Source organism: Cuculus canorus, chromosome 11 (genome assembly GCF_017976375.1).
Source record: "Cuculus canorus isolate bCucCan1 chromosome 11, bCucCan1.pri, whole genome shotgun sequence".
Classification (NCBI taxonomy): domain Eukaryota; kingdom Metazoa; phylum Chordata; class Aves; order Cuculiformes; family Cuculidae; genus Cuculus; species Cuculus canorus.
In genome coordinates this window covers 9698363-9713812 of record NC_071411.1, presented here as the reverse complement: position 1 = coordinate 9713812, position 15450 = coordinate 9698363, and positions in this window count along the sequence as shown.

Here is a 15450-nt window from a genome sequence, read left to right as displayed (position 1 = left end):
AAGGCTGATCCTACCAGCTTTGTTCAAACATCCTCTGCCAAAGCCTGGAGGAAGTTTTTCCTTATGAAGTCAGGCACGATCGTGCGGCTCTCTTTGCAATATGCTAACTTTCCAGTGAGCAGTTGCTCAATACGTGCTTAAGTAGGCAGGCCACCACTACCCATTAACCAAAACAAATAGGAAAGAGGGAAAGCTTACAACACAACAATTGCTTTCAATTAGAGGAAATATCTATTGCCAAAATATGTCAGCGGGATTTGACAAACTACATTTTTAACTGTGTACTACCGAAGAACTGGCTGCACTAAACTGCAGCTTAAACTAAACAGGGATTTAATCCCTTTCCCTTCCTTCCAACAGTATAATCACCAGGCTGTAAATATATTATTACAGCCCACGCTACCCTTGTTAATTCCAACCAATTTGACTTACCTCAGTGGCTTCAACGTTATTCTCTTCCATGTTCACTGGGCTTGTTGAGGCTTCAGTGTCGGTGTTCATCATGTGCTTTGAGCTGAAAGGGTTAAATGTGGTTAATTGTAAAGCTTTTGTTTGCTTTGCACATCTCAGTACAGACACAAGCATTGTGTTTAAAATCTCATAATTGCTTTAAAACATATACCATGTTGCACTGAGCTCTGAGTCAGCTCTGTATTTGGTGTGTCCAGGTCTAAGCATCTCTGGTCTCCACTCCACCTTGCTGAACAGATTAGATCCCAGATCTGCTTCAGATGTGCCCACAGCTTGGCAGGGCTTGTGGCTGGCAAGCCTCTGTATATCTCAGGTGGCACCTGCTGGCTCCATCCCATGTTCCTGGGACAAACCCTATCCAAATCCCAGCTGAACAGCCACAGCCACCAGCTTCCCTGAACCAGCGCCCCAGATGCTGATGGATCCAGGGCCCATGTGAAATCATGGGCTTCTGCCAAGGTCAGCCTCAGCCTCAAGTCACTTGTCATTGCTATGACCCTCGGCCAGGCACATAGCCCTTGCCAAACACAGCCCTGCAGGCCATCCTGTAGCTTCTGCATCAGCTATGGTGCTGGCTCACAGCCTCAGCTGGTTTAACCCCAGCCTCGGAAATGCCAGCCAGCCCCATCCCCATGCCTTGTTTCTATAGCCCTTGACAGCACCATCTCCAAAACCTACCCAAGCAGTAATTAGCACACCTGCCAGCAAGCAGAGCTGGGTCCCAGCACCTCTGATCCTGACTCTGCCAGGGACCCTCCTGGCATTTACCCAGACCTGGCCCATTGATCCTGTCCTCAAGCACTCTTAGCGTTATCTCCTGCACTGTCCCTGCTTAAAATCCTGGAGGTCCCTGCCAGCAACCCACCCTGCACCCCAACCCTGCCCCAAATGTGCCCGTGCCACCTCCAGTAGAGGTAAGGTAATACTCAGCTGTTACACAAAGACCCTTCTCGACCTCGCTGCACCCCACGTGGGTTGATCAGATCCTGTAACTCTTGCGGTGTGTCCTGCCTTTTGAGTAGAGGTGCAGGGTCATCCTCTGCAAGCAACTTTTTAGCAGGCATTAGTTGCCTATATATGTGCCCCCTGATTTTTACCAGGAAACTTAAAATGCTTTCATACCTATGCCTTGCAATGGCCTGCTCTCCACAATTTAAAGATAAATCTTTAACGTGCGGTGCCTAGTAGCATGTGTTTTACATTGCCTTTAATAGCTGTCTCTCGTTATAATGTCACTTGGGGGGTGTCGTCTGGTATTGTATATTTTTGGACATATTGTAAACAGTGTGATCTCGTTCCTGACATTTCCCTGGTGACCTCAACAGTCGTAAAGGTTTACACATTTCTTGTGTGCAGTCAACACATTCATTAATCTTAGAGATAAGCCAAAAGTTACAAGTCACACACGCATACATGCATTAAAAAATACACATATGTGCATGCACGTTTAAAGTGTAGGCAAATCCCAATAGTGGATTAGTTGTAGCATTTTGTAGCAGAAAAGGAGAGCTATCAGGTGGTTTCAGTTTAGCCATCAAAGATACTATCTATGTATAGTCTGCATGCTTCTGTGCATATATATTTGTGTCTGAACTTACCACAAAATCAATGATGTAAAGTATACAAAACTGTATTCACATGAATCTTTACACAAGCGAAATCAGCTTTTTCTTTGGACTATTTGGATAGCCCAGTACAACAGGCACCCTAAGTGCTTCACCCACCAGTGAAACTGGTGACCTTGAAACTTGCAACCTTGAAACTAAGCAGAAGTAGTGGCAAAGCAAAGAGAGATGCAGAAACCTGCTGACACAGCTGAGGAAAGTGGAAAAGAAAAGGTAATCAAACAACCTAGATAGTTAAAATTACCTTTCAACACTCACTCTTTTAAAATGTAAACACCAGGGGTACTTTTACTACTTGGATGCCAGCTGTTCCATCTTTCTATCTATGCAGTCATAGTTTTGCTATTTTCACATCCACGTATTACGTTGTATTAAGGTGTGCTGTGAATTTGAGTGGTCATGGATGGCCCAGGGGACTCTTTTCTCTATGTTGTCTACCCCACAAGGGTAGAAGGAATCACACAAATAACATTGCCTTCTTACCCGAGTCTGATGTAAGTGATGTAGTCACTTACACAGGGTGAGGAGCAATAGCTTAATTGAATTTAATGGCCTGCTTAGCTCCAGAAAGGCTAGGGGACCAGCAGCTTCATGGAGATCAGCTGAAGAGAAGGAAAATAATGAGCTTTAATAATGACAAGGACTAACAAGCTGCAGGCGTTGGCTCTTTGCTGAAGGTGACAGACTGGGAGATGAGCTCTCCTGCCTCTTGAGACAAAGTGTGTGTTGGAAGAATTTGTTCACTGGGAACTGGACGGAGACAAACCCTGTTCACTCACACCACCAGCTCAGGTTCATGCTTTGTCATCTTTTGTGTCCTGCCAGACTTGAACCTGGGATTTCCACCTCCTGTGACCAGCAGCAAAGTGCCTACCTGGGACCCACTTTGACTCCCTCTTACTCTGTGGGGCCGCCCAGACCCAAGCGCTCTGTGCCAAGCTCAGCATTGTTTCACTCCTCAACAGCGAGTGCCTCGTCCATCCCAGCTGACTGGGGGAGGCGACCACGGGTCTGTCAGGGGTCATGGTGGGAAAACACATTTCGCTCGGTGACTTTAGGATGTGTGATGAAATATAGGGCCTTTCTCCTCCCTGCCAGCAAGTCCTTTCAGGCCAGGCAACTAAATATTGAAAATTTGTTCCCACTCGGAGAGCTGTTGGCATATAGGAATTAGTTGACAGCTTTGGGTCAGTTCCCAGAGGAGAGATGCGAGCAGCACCAAAACCATCACAGCTGGCACTCATTAAGCTCTCGCCTGCAATCCACACAAAGGTGCCTGAGACAGAACGAGTCACTGAGGTTCTCTAACCTGGAATCTGACCTTGTGATCTTCTTATCTCTCTCTTGGTGCTCTCTGTCCTCTTGCACAGAGGACAGCCTGTTATAGGAGAGCAGGCTCCTTTAACATACTTAAGGGTACTTTTCACCTTCAGGGTCCTCTCATGTACTGGGTTTATCTTTCGATCAATGTTCTCCTAAGTGATGTGTATTTAAGTCTGGTTTAAAAAAAAAAAACCAGCACAACTTACTTCTGGTTTCAATCAAAACTGTCGATCAATTGCCTTGCTCATTTTAGCCTCCCTTGGCTGTGTTTAGAATCCTGTGCGCAGCGCTCATGAAAGAGTCTGCGGGCCAGTCCCCGAGCTCCTTGTGCATATAGTGAGGTTTCCTATCTCACAAATGGTCCCAATGATTTTATTAAGCTATTTGCTAAGCAGGTCAATAATCATTGCTAGCAGGAACAACAGAGCGTGGCCCATAGTAAACAGTTTATTTGTTTAAGCTCGTCTGTGGCACTGCAAAAGAGAAGGGTGTGTTGCTCCCAGTAGATCTAACATTTCTAGGGCTTTCAGTTAGACACCTATCTCTGGCACTAAACAAAATCAGAACTGCACTCACAGGGTCCTATCCTGCACTCCTCTCTCACTTGCATGAAACCTGCAGAGTAAGCCCTGCAGGAAGAGTGGCAGGATCTGGCCTGGTGGCTATTCAGATGCAGAAAGTTGAATAAATATTAGTGGTTAAACTAGTGATTAACCTGCCAGTTGAAATATCCAGCAGATCCCATGTTTTCCTCCCGCTTGATGCAAATGAGAGTTGATCATAAACATCTCATGCCTAAATTATACCTTAGAGAATCCAAGTAACACAGTTGGCCTTGCCTGAATTATTTCAATGAAAACAAGGCAGACAAATGAGTGTAATTGTCCAACTTCTTTTGCTTGCTAGCTTTTGCCTTGCTTGGCAACCCTTGCAGCTGGATATTCACGCAAGGTTTTGAATGTAAACCTTCTTCTTGCCTACAGATCTGGCACTATCAGCATACCTGTTTTTCTTTCATTCTTTCTAAGATAGAAGGTGGAGGGGGGACAGGGACAGAACACGGGGAGAGTAAAAAAAATGGAAAGAGCTTGTTTATGGCCTGTATTTCAAAGGAACATTGCACTCTAGCTCTCTCTAGGTCATTAAGAAATTGGTGGCCAATACTTTTGTTATTGTAGTGAGGTCTCACACTCAATCAGCTTCAGATCTAATAGCTCTGATTCCATGCAAAAGACGGACAAAGGCAGCACGTAAAAATACATCCATTTCCCTATGTCACTTCACTCGTTGCCTGAAACTTTGCATCTGTTTTACGCTAAGACCTAATCAGAACAATTCCCAGCTGGAGCTTTTTGTTCCAGAATCAGCCAAAAAAAAGCCAATGCCTACTTCCTCCTTAAGGGGCCAATTCTTCCCTGCTTTCATGCGCACTTCCTCCATGGACACAGATTGCGGAGGGAAGGGGGAGGGAAGCACCAGAAGCAGGAACTCGAGAATGAATGGATTTAGGAAACAGAAAATAACAGAGGAAGTTGGTCTGAGTGCAGCTTTGGTTAGCATTACAGCTGCGTAGCACTCAGTAAAGGTGCTAGACATGGATATCGCGAATATTGTCTGATAGCCACAAAATAGGCTTCAGCGTGAGGTACACAGCCAGACGCCCAGGTGAGCTCTGCTGCTGCAGTGTCTGATCATCCTCATCCAGAGGGACCCTGCGGTACTCTGCAGTCACCACACATGCACATACACTGAATTTTAGCCTCTGTGTTCACACTGCCAACAGGTGGGCTCTGCTTGTTGTAGCAGCAGGTCTGCGTGCAATGCGGGAACCGGAATTTGAAAGCAGCAAATGCCTTTACAGCAGCTTCACCAGCTCATCCTCACATATGTTGTTTACCAGGATTGCAGTGAGGCTGCTGTGGGAAGCTGCTTGTTGCAAGGCCAGATGAGTAATTTGTTGGGAAGAGCTGAAGGGTTGGGCTTGCTGCTCAGGACCGGGAGGGGATGGTTTTCAATAGCATGTTAATCAGCGCTGATGTTGGCAAATGCCATTAGAGCCACAAACCAGACAGACTGCAAGGTGACTGTGTGGACCCCTGGCTCTGTACATGCCAGGAGAGAAACAGCAGCACGTTGAGGGAGAGTGTTAGAAAAAGGCATTTGTATTTTACCACTCATTGCCCCTCTTGTAGGGAGCAGTCGTCTTTGCAAGATGTCTAACAACACAAGTTGATTCAAGAAAACAAATAATTCTTTTCATTTCAAGGGGGCTAATTGTGAGCTTATAGCCAGGCAAACGATCAGCCACCTTCCTGATTTGAGAAAGGAATAGAAAAGGGCATTTCGGTTTCAAACAGCACAGTAAAAGAACCTTTCCGCTTAGGAAAAACAAATCTATGTCTTCTTATCTTTTCCATTCCTGCAGATTCATTGACTAATGAATTCTTACCAGCTGTAACATTCATCTGCACACTTAAAATCAACCTTGTAAAAGTCTACTTGTCCACAGTGAGTAATTCCTTTGATGGGTGAGTAATTTGTCTCTGTGGAGGGGCTTATGTTTGGTTTATGCTTTTGCTGCTTGGGAAAACGTGCAGTGGGAGTCTGCCTGTTTTGCATAATTGTGTACTTTAACTAAGCGTCAAGGGAACTCAGAGTCAGGGGTGGGTAATTTCATTTTTATTGTTATTAATGGCAACTGAATAAATAAATACAAAATTAAAAAAATCAAATGATGATTCGATTCCTTGATTTTTCTCAAGATTATCCAGGTGAAGGATGCAGGAGACAATACAGTGTCTGGGCTGGGAAATTTCCATGGCAGTTTTTCATGTGCTTCCTAAAAATGTTTTCCATTAAGTGTCCCTAGAGGTCCAGTATTTGAGTGATTATCGGAAAGAAGAAGTGTTGATTTTTCTTTCCCTACTTTGATTTCCTTCATCTAATGGCTCCTTAAGACCCTGCAACCCACATTTTTCTTCACAGAATACAAGAAATAGCATCCCTTGTTTTCACACTTCAGAGAAGAAACAAAAGAGACCTTTTGGCAAAATGTCAGATTGTGTGACTGATAACACCCCCAATCATTTCAGACTATGACTTGTGGCCATGTTAAGACTCAGATGTGGAAACAAAACACATTTTATGTTAGCCACTTCTCTCCATTCTATTAAATTAGGACTAGTCATTAGCTGGTGGAGAGGGAGAAAGATTTCCATCAAGAACCCAGGGTGGTGTGGCAGAGGGAGGGTGTCACGTCTGACATCCCCTCTCCTCCCTCCAGCATTTTCCCTCTGGAGATATTGGTGGGAAACCAGCTCACATGACAAATTAAAGTGATTCATAACCCAGCTGCAGTCTCTGTTGACAAGCCCCATCACAAAGCAATCATGCAGATTTTATGCGCCCAGAGTGCCAGGGAAGAAGCTTGGTTAGCGGCACACACCGTGCTTTCAAGAGAGGTCTGATACAACTTGGCTGAATTCATCTATGGCACGTGAAGGCCAAATGGCTGTCACTTGACAGCAGTTAATAATGTAGCTTTAAAAGGGATATTTTCCCTGCTATATTAGATTTCCAAGACATCACCATGCATCTTCAGCCTTATCTTTTTGTCTGGATTTTTTTTTTTTTTTTGGCTCTCCTATCAGTCTTTAAACACACCAACAGAGATTATACAGATAAGCCCCCAGTATGGTTCATTCTGGCAGTGGCTTATCAATCATGGTTAATTAACTTTGTGGATCCATAAACTAGACAATTCAGCGGCGATTCTCTTTTCACCACAATCACGTTAGAAAAAGCTTAGTGACCGTTTCAGCCATGCCAGCCTCTCCTCTACAGGCAGCGCAGCAACCGAAGGGCAGAGACCCCCTGCACTCAACAAGAATATTTCAGCCTGCACACGGATGTGTGCATTATGTGAAGCTCTCCCTCCTTTCTGCTGCATTACCTCCCCTCCTTTAGGAGGGCAGGTCTTTGCTGCAGGTTTGCATTCATTTGCTTACAAGCTTAAAGCACTATTGGGTGCAGGCCAGGTGGACACACGGTTACCCATCACATCCAACCAGCTATGCTGGCCAATTCATTATTTTCACAAGCACCTGTTAATACACCCCGCTCAGATCGCTCTGAACTTGGTACCCCAAAGCAGGGGCCAATCTGGCCTCCCCACTTTCCCTCCTGTACCCAGATGAGGGATGCTGGAAGCCTCGCTTCCCAGGTGACCCCCAGATGAGGTTGTACCAGTTTTCAGGGTCACAGCTCTGATCCCAAGATGCTGCACAAGGGCCACCCCAGATGTGTCAGCAGGACCTCCTGTGCCACCTCATGGTGACCAGTAATGCTCTGGAAACCCTGAGTAATGCAAACTGGGAGTACTTCCTCAAAGACTTTACCAGTTTCAGTTCCCCAGGATGGCAGAGGCACGGGTGGCCAGCACTGCTGTGGCTGTAATGCTTGAGGTCAACCCCCTCCCCAGCAAGAGTGTATTTACACATCACTAACCTGCAGTTTCCAGCAGCTCTGAGGGATGCATCCAGCTCTTCTACAGCCTGCCCGCAGGTGCCACGTAGCCTTGCTCTGTGCTCCTCAACAGGCCACATTTGTCTGTGCTTCAGAGCCAGGTGCAAGGAGCTTCCGTTGATCTTTCCTGATAATGCTTCTTGAGGCCAACAGATTGAGGTGTTTGGTTGTGGATCTGTGCACACAGTCCCTGCCTCCAGCAGATCCACTGAGTAGCAGCGGAACAGATCCCGGTCTCATAGCAGCGGCCTTCTGCGTCAAACAAGTGCAAGCTCTAGACAAAGCTCCATATGTGGTTATGTTTCCACCTGGGGGACTCCTCCACCACAATGTCCTTGCCCCAGGTGATCAGAGCGAGGAGGTGCCAGCTTTCGCTGTATTGGCAGTCAGAGGGCTACAGGGGAAATTCTGCACCCCGAGCTGGCTGCACCTCTTGAGTCCTGACACAATGCCACTGCCTTGCCCTCTCCAACGATGTCTTCTACAGCAGAGACAGCAACTACTTCAGTGTGAAGCTGTATCCTCTTTTGCAGAGGCAGGCTAAAGCTGCAGCATTTCAGATCAGGCAATACTATGTAAATATTATTAACAGGCTCACATTGCATCCAGAGACCCTGGACGCGTGGCACTGGCTTAGTTAATGGCTCCTTTTAATTCACAGTCCTGGGGCTGTTGAGCCAAGTGATTGCGACCTAGGCTGAGCACCACGAAAGGTGGAAGGACATCGGTGGTGCAGAAGCAGCAAGCGCTGTGCTGAGCACTAGGGAGCAGCGAGGGCAGCCCCAGCACAAGCAGAGCCCTTGCCGACAGGGCACAGCCCTGCAGGGTCTGACCGTGGTGGGCAGAGGCAAGCGCTGGTGGCCATCCAGAAGGCAAGGCTGGAGAGCAGCACCTACACCACTACTCAGGCCAGACCTAAGGGCTTAGCCCTGGGTTTAAATGAGCTCCTGTGCCCTGGGCAGGGCTGGGGGTGGAGGCTCCAGGTGGGGCTGCTCAGGGACATTAAGGCCTGTTGGTGCCCAACATCAAACCTGCACCCAGGATGATAGTGAGTTCAGACATGCCCTTCCTTGTCCCATTCAGCCAGTGCTGATGGAGCAATAGAGGACAGGAGGTCCTTTAGCAACACACCGCTGTATAATGAAGAGCTTGGCCTCCCCATGCAGCAACCGGCAGCAATGGGAGGTGTGTGGCGAGTGCTTAAGGGGCTCTGCATACCTTGAGGTTCTCCTGGCCCTCAGAGGACACCTGCAGAGAGGTCTGAGTCTGGCCTGGACCCACTGGTTTAAGCTGTATCTACCACAGGACACTGGTGCTCCTCTGGTCTAAAAAGTGGGGAATATCTTGTCCAGACCCCAAACGTCCATGTAATGCTAAATAGGTGGTGTTTGCTCTGCAAAAAGCCCAAAGTAAGAAGTGTTTACAGGTATTTACATCTGTGCCAGTGCTGAGGGAGAAAAGCAGCAGCAAAAATGCAGAGGAGGAAAATGAAGGATTTAAAGATAATGACCTGGGCTGATTTTGACTCCGGAGTAGATGAAGGGAATGGGGCTGGGATCCACTCCCATCAGATGGAAGAAAATTGGACTATTTCCCGGACAGATTGGCCACAGCTGGGAAAGATAGAAAGAAAGGAAGATGGTTCAAGTAGGAGAACAGCAGCTCTGAGATACCATGCATTTTCAAGAAAGCCAGATTAGATATATTATCAAATCAACGGCATTAGACATGGCTGACAGTTATTGGAGGAGCCAAGAGACAGAGCTTGTCAAGGCTGATAGTAAATCAAGGTGGAAAAGCAACCAGGCTTCACGGATTTTTTTTCTGAGCATGACTAAAACTGTGCTCTGACCCTGCTTGTGGCTCGCGGGCCAAAGGGGTGCACTGGGAAATGACGGGTGCTTAAAAATATCTCCTACCTCCCAAAGAGAGTTTAGGCAGTAGCAGGAGACTGGCATGAGTCCCTGGGGAAGTGCAGACTGTGCGTATCACCACAACAGAGGGATGTAGCAAGAAGGTCCAAGAACCAACATTGGGGCAGCTTGTGCCCACCTTGGAGGAGGAGCACCCAGCACTGGGCACACTGGGAGACTCTTTGACACCTGTGCTCCCACTCACACATGTGCAGGAGCCCTGCAGCTTTCCGGCATCAGCCCAGAGAGCTCAAGATTCCCATTTCCAGGCCTGCCACCTATGTTGTCAGTGAATGTCACTCCACCTCCCTGTAGCTGGCTGGAGGAGGGCAGCTCTGCCAGGCTGCCTGGCAGGAGGCCCTGAAGATTAATTAATTAATCCTCAGCCAGAGCTTCAAGCATCTGTTAGAAACTTCCTTGGTGAAAAACTTCAGCTCTCCCTAGATCCTCTGTCTGTGCAAGGGCAGGGATGGATTACCTCTACATTGTGACAACTACCTGCGCTGTCTGAAACTCTGTTTCCAGATGCTCCAGACAAAAAATCAAACATCCTGGGAGAGAGCCCACAAGCTCAAAGCCAAAAATAAAAGGAAACAAATGAACATGAGCACTGATTAGTGTTGCCTTTCTCCTCCTAAGAAGTCTGTGAATGGGGGACAGGGCTTAGAGGGGGGCAGAGGTGTACCCTGAACCTCAGCCTGTTTGGCAAGTTACTGAAACTGCTCCTGCTGAAGGAAACACAGCAAAGTATGCCATGCTCTGATGGCCTCTGGAGCTCACAGAGGGACCTCCTCTGGCATTTGCCGATGACCAGCAGCAGTGGGAAAGGAAGTGAGTCAGAGCTGAAGCTTGCTAACAGAGAAGCAAACCCAGCACCTTTAAAAGACACGATCTGGCTTTGGGCTGCAGGGATGGCCACAAGCGGCGGAAACGGGAAGCGTGGTGAGAAAAAGCAGCTAGTCCCTGCTCCCCCCTGCCCCAGCTCCTGGCCCAAAGCCTGCACCCACACTGTGAGACCCATGGCTGGGGACCGGTACAACACCTCCAGCCCTCAGGAGCAAAACCAAGGCTTATCCAGCAAGGTCTCAGGTGCTGCCACTTGTGAGGTGAGCAGTGAGCCCCGGAGCCACCCGGCCAGAATTGGGACCTTCCTGGTCCTCAGCCTGTGCATTGAGCCTGGATGTGGCCCCACCTGGCACCACTGCGGGAGGCACTCTCCCTTGGGGTGCCTGAGCTGCTAGTGGCTGATGCAGAACCAAGGACCTCAGTGGGGCCACTGGCTCCATGCTGGGAGACCCCTGGACAGGCCTTCTCCAGACCCATCTCTGGTCTTGTTGTGAGAAGACCTATCTGTGGGGGAAGACTCCCCAGAGAGGGGAAACACTAGTGTGAAGACTTCTGGTACTGGTGATGCAGTCGGGGGGACCTTCATGGTCCAGCTGGCCTTCACTGTCGCTGAGTCCATGAGTCTTCTGGATGCTTCCACCTCAGGAGGTGGGAGGGGGCAGCATTCTCCCACCAACTGAGCCTCACCATCACCGTGATGAGATCCATAGGGACGGCAGCTGCCAGTGTGTGCCAGCTCTGCCCAGTGCCGCAGCTGCAATAAAATCAGCACGAGGCTCGAGCCAAGCCAGCCAGGAGGGGCGTGGGCTTCACCCTCACACAGTCCCTGGGGAAGCCGGCTGGAGTGTGAGGGTCCTACGGCACCGCTGCACAGAGCTTGGGCTCCGTGCCTGTGTGAGGCTGCTCCCACCGCCCCAGGCAGCATTAGGGCAGGTCCCCAGGGCGCAGACACCCGCTGAATCCAGGCAGCCGGCACCGGCGAGCCCCCTGCAGCGGCTGTGCAGGAATCCAGAGGCAGAGGAAGTGAATTGAGCATAATTAAATAAAAGCCCTTTTGTAACCCAGATAGCAGCAATTTATCTACTCCACTGCCATTATCACTCCTGCTCACTGCTACATCTGTGTGTAAAACATGTTTAGGTTAGCCCAGCAAGAGCTGTTATCTTGACCTATAAACCGTGCCATGCTCGTTTTCCTGTATCAGACGTGGAGACTGGGCAAGTCCACCTTTGCTTCTCCTCTTCATGCACTCCTTGTTTATCGGCCAGTTCTGTTGAGAGGAAAAGCAGACGTTCCCCCGTGTATCAGCACGGCAGCTGGCTCCAAGCCTCCCCGCAAACGCCCAGAGCGGGAATGGCTTCACTGCCACTCCACTTTGCAGGAGCTGGCTGTGCCAGCGGCAAACCACTCTCTCCAGAGCCGCTGAGCCTCAGCCCCACACTCAAGCCTCTGCACACGGGCTTTCCAGGCAACACGCTGTGGGGCTGAGCTCTGCCCACAGAGGGACCTGAGTCATTTGGGGCTCAGATAGGACATCCCAGCTTACTCAGTTTGAGTTGGTGAATTCCCGGGAGGCGTGAGCAGGCCCATGCGCCAGAGGAAGAAGAGCATCCAGCACAGCTCCAGATTTCCTTTTGCTGGTGGGGAGAGGGGGAAGGATTTTTAGCAGCCCAGTTAAAAGACATTTCCCGGCCAGCACCCTGGCTTTACCAGCTCTGTTCCCACACACCATGGGCATCCAACCCTCAGCACTGGCTGTGTCCACACCCTGTCCCCAGTAATTAACCACACTATTAGCACTTGGCAAGAGATGCTAGCTGTAAAAAGCACTTGGGAGGGGGAGATGGCAGAACCATGATGTGTATTTTGCTAACAGGAGAGAGCATCTTCAGGCTGAGTCTCTGCAGGCTTGCCTCACCCCAAAGGGAGCTCGCAGCTTGTCCCTGCCAGCTCTGCCTGCACTGCCATGTGCCTGTGTGCCCCACTGGCCACCTCCCCACGGAGCTGGCCTGGCTGCCACATCCAGCACTGCCACTGCAGAGGTCACTCCTTCTCCAGCCGGCGTCAGGAAGCAGAGCTTTATCAATGTGACTGTTGTTGCTGTGCACTCTGTTCTGTCCCCAGAGAATCTCCAAATCTTATATTTTTTTCCCCTACTTTTTCTATTAGGAGCCTACCCTGCAACAGAGAAAAGGTGCTTTTGTGTGTGATCTCTGCTGCTGGACACACCGCCCCACCAGAGCAGGGCTGAGGCAGACCCTTGGGGAGCCCTTGTTCAGTGCGACTCCTCTTCAGTGTCAAGACAGATCAGCAAACAGGACACTGTGCTCTTCAGGAGTTGGAGGAGGCACCAAGCCATGAGAGCCTGGGATACCGGCGAATGCACACTGCCCTGCAAACCAGAATGAGAGAGGCAGTGGTAGGGGATCAGGTTTGTTTGCCCAACAGAGCCCATCTGAAACACTAGCTATGGTCGGTGAAGAAGGGAGGCGCATGCTGCTGACTTTTCATAGACTCCAGCCCCACTTTGAGGAGAGGAGAGGAAAGCTTCAGATCAGGCAAATGACTCATTTTTACTGTAATCACAGATCCAGCCATGCTTAACACAACAGAAGCAGAGCATTCAGCCGTACACAAAAGCTGGTTTGAGAGCCATCAACGTGTGCCATAAACAATTATGCCACGGAATAGCTCTCTCCAGAGCTGGGGCAATGAGGCATTGCAGAGCCATGGCCCATGTCCACACAATCGCATTCCTTGCAGACATCAGAGCTGAGCACAGGCCTGGATGCTGTGCTGGCAAGAGTGTGTGCAGGGTTCCGAGAGGGACTGCTGAGCCTAGGCAGGGAGAGGCCATCCTTCACCTGGGCCAGCATCGGATACGCAGGTGGATTCAAGCAGTAATAACCACCGAGTTACTTCTGTAGCAACCCGGAGCCATGGGGGTTTTGATGTGCTGCTGCCACTGTCGCCTGTGGCCCAGCTACAGACAGGGGAGGCTGGGATGTTTGGGCGATGGAGATGCTCCAGAGCTCACAGCGATATTGGCAAAGTGTCCGTGTGGGGTCATGGTCTCCACGTCACCTCTCATTCCCCAGTGCTTCTCTGGAAGAAGCAGCAACAGCAGACACCAGGGGGTGGTTGTGCTGGGGAATGCAATGGGTTTTCCTGCACATGGGGCAAGCTGAGCTGTGCAATCGCCCAGGGCTGCTCCTCATAGCCATTCCCACGCCTTCTGTGCATCCTCCCACCGCTGGTCAGCCAAGCAGGATCGGAGATAGGATCACTAGGCTGGAAAACAGACCATCGAGCCCAATGGTACCTGTCCACTACTAAATCGCATCAAACATGATGTGTTTGAGAGCAGCCCTGTGAAGGACTTGGGGTGCTGATTGATGAGAAGCTCGACACGAGCCAGCAATGTGCGCTGGCAGCCCAGAAACCAACCGTGTCCTGGGCCACATCAAAAGAAGCGCAGCCAGCAGGGCAACAGAGGGGATTGTGCCCCTCTATTACTCTCTCGTGAGACCTCATCTGGAGTATTGTGTCCAGTTCTGGAATGCTTAACATAAGAAGGAGATGAAGCTGTTAGAACAGGTCCAGAGGAGGCTACGAGGATGATCAGAGGGCTGGAGCACCTACTGTATGAGGACAGGCTGAGAGAGTTGGTTTTTTTCAGCCTGGAGAAGATAGAGGAGATCTTATAGCGACCTTCCAGTACCTGAAGGGGCTGCAAGAAAGCTGTGGAGGGACTGTTTACAAAGGCTTGTGGTGATAGGACGAGGGGCAATGGGTATAAACTGGAGAGGGGCAGGTTTAGACTGGACATAAGGAGGAATTTCTTCACTATGTGAGTGGTGAGGCCCTGGCACAGGTTGCCCAGAGAAGTTGTGGATGCCTAGAGGTGTTCAAGGTCAGGCTGGATGAGGCCTCGGGCAGCCTGATCCGGTGGGAGGTGTCCCTCCCCGTGGCGGCGGGGGGTGTGTGTGGAACCGGATCATCTTCATCCGCGCGAGGCCGCCAGGGGGCGCCACAGACCGCGGGAGTCGCCAGAGCGCGGTTCCAGCTGCCACCGCCAGGGGCGCCAGAAGCCCGGAGCGCGGGAAGGGGGAGCGCGGGGGCAGCGCCTCAGCGGCTCCAGAGCCGCCGAAGTCATCCCGGGCTGCGAGGGGGGAGAACACACTGTGATCTCGCAGCGATGAGAGGCGTAGCTGCTGTTGCAAAGAGCGGAATGTTTTTGCTAAAGTTTCATCTAAGTCATTGTATTTTGAAAAGTCAGGCAGAATGTCCCTCTGGCAGCGTGTTTTCTTTCCAGCAGCGTTTCTCCAGGCGCTGCGCACTCTCTGGAGAGGAGAACGCCTCGTGTTGGGTGTGATCTGTGCTGAGCAGTGTCTCTGCTGGGATCGCCCCTGTCTGCAGCCTTTCCCTGTCTCAAACGCAAGGTCAGGCAGCGCTGGGGCCAAAGAGAGATTTGAGTGTTGTGAAGTTCATAAAAACATTAAAATGAGTCCTTGGAAAGTAATGGAACATGCATAAGATTCTGAGGAAAATTTATCCATACGCACCTAAGTGGGAAATCCATTCTGTCGCAGCTCCTGCCTGGCTGCACACGGCTGATGGGGATCGCTCCCTCACGCTGCCCAGCCCTGATACAGGTGCTGGCTTTCTAAAACCCCAACACGAGTCTTAGAGAGTTCATTTGCCAACAATTTCAGCATCAGCGTTGTGGGAGCCCCGGTGCCCCGGAC